This window comes from the organism of the source record quoted next, unplaced genomic scaffold (assembly GCF_019419815.1).
Source record: "Pyrus x bretschneideri cultivar Hongxiangsu unplaced genomic scaffold, Pyrus_bretschneideri_v1 Contig17, whole genome shotgun sequence".
Classification (NCBI taxonomy): Eukaryota; Viridiplantae; Streptophyta; class Magnoliopsida; order Rosales; family Rosaceae; genus Pyrus; species Pyrus x bretschneideri.
The window spans coordinates 3369217-3370848 of record NW_025999468.1 but is presented as its reverse complement, the minus strand read 5'-3'; positions in this window follow the sequence as shown (position 1 = coordinate 3370848).

Below are 1632 nucleotides of genomic sequence, written 5' to 3'. Positions count from 1 at the left end.
ATGTGGGATCTATTACTTCAAGGATTAAACGACATGGATTACATTGATTTGCGGTAGTAAAATTTAGGGATAATGTTGGTCGTTGCCTATTTTAGGGATCAAGCTGATAAAATATGCCAAGAAAAACTCATAAAAGGCCCAAAAAGGAAATCTACATGGTGAACTTTTTTTTATGAAACAGATACAGATCCACTATGACGTTGTGTATAAACAATACATTATCATGCTGATTTCACATGATATGACATTATGTCATTGATACAAAATGATGTAGCAGCAGTAACTTTGTGTTATAAAAGTTACTATTTCCATGACTGGTTTTATTTTCATACGTACAAGATGTGGCGTGTCATGTAAGTTGCTCTCAAGCGTAACGAGAGATTATCTCTTATAACCGACGTATAATTTTGGTGGCGTTATCAGTCTAATGAATGCTTCTTACATGCTAAAAGTTTGCTTCGAATATTTAATAAATGTATGTCATGTAGTGTTACGGGTTGAGACTTGGGAGCTCCTTCGAGCGTACGTGACCCTCCTAAGGCCTGATTTGGTACTGTGGTGATTTTGAAAAAAGCTGGTATAAAAAAAAGCTGGGAGCTGTTTTTGTGTTTGGTAAACATTCAGCTTCAGTTTTTTTTCACAGTTTTGGATGAAAAAAAGCTAAAAACAAGAAGTTGCAAAACCTAACTTTGAAAAACTGGTTTTTTTTGCATCGGTTTTACATAAAAGTTTACCAAACACTATAATATTGCTCTTTTTTTTCAAAAGCACTTTTACAAAAAAGTTTACCAAACACTCTGCTGCTTTATTTCAGAACTGTTTATTCTTATGGCACAGTAAAAACAGTTTTTTTTCAAAACACACCAATACCAAACCAGTCCTAAATCTGCCACGTAGGCAGTTAAGTTGAGAACAGTACATAAAATGGTGGCAGCAATGAGCAACACTGGTGGGGGGAGATAAGACGGCTTGTTAATTAAAGTTTGGGAGTCGCGTGACTAGCTTTTTCCTATAAAGTCTGCTGTTTTGTTGCTGTACGGAGATTTGGTTGTCTGGCATTTAGATTTTCTGCCCTTTTTAAATTCATCTCTCCTATTTTAATCTTCTCAAAATCTTCCAATCTTTTGGCGTATTTGCTTGCAAGGTCAGTGATTAATCTTATTTTACTATTTGGACAAGTTCTAGTTACATTTTTACCCTTCATTTTTTAATATAAGAACTTTAACGAAAAACTTGCCGTACTGTTCATTTTAATGAAAAATCATATTTTTACACTAAAAAGTCAATCCTGATACTATTCACTTTACCTTTTATTTTTTTATTTTCGTTAAATCTCAAAAATTTCAAATTATTTTCATTAGTTTCCTTTTTGATATAGGGTATTTTTAAGATAAAATCATTGCATTTTATAAGATAAGAAAGTTTGAACACGATATTGAAATGAGTTGAAAAAAAAAAAAATCTAACCATTAGTGTAATGCACTACTTGTTGTTTTTACTGGGCATTAAAGTAAGAAGAAAATTCTAGAATGGAGCATGTGTTTTTTTTTATCACAATAGAATGGAGCATGTGTTGAAGCTGTTAACTTGGTTAAAGTATATTTTAATTTTACTATATTGTCCTTAATCCCA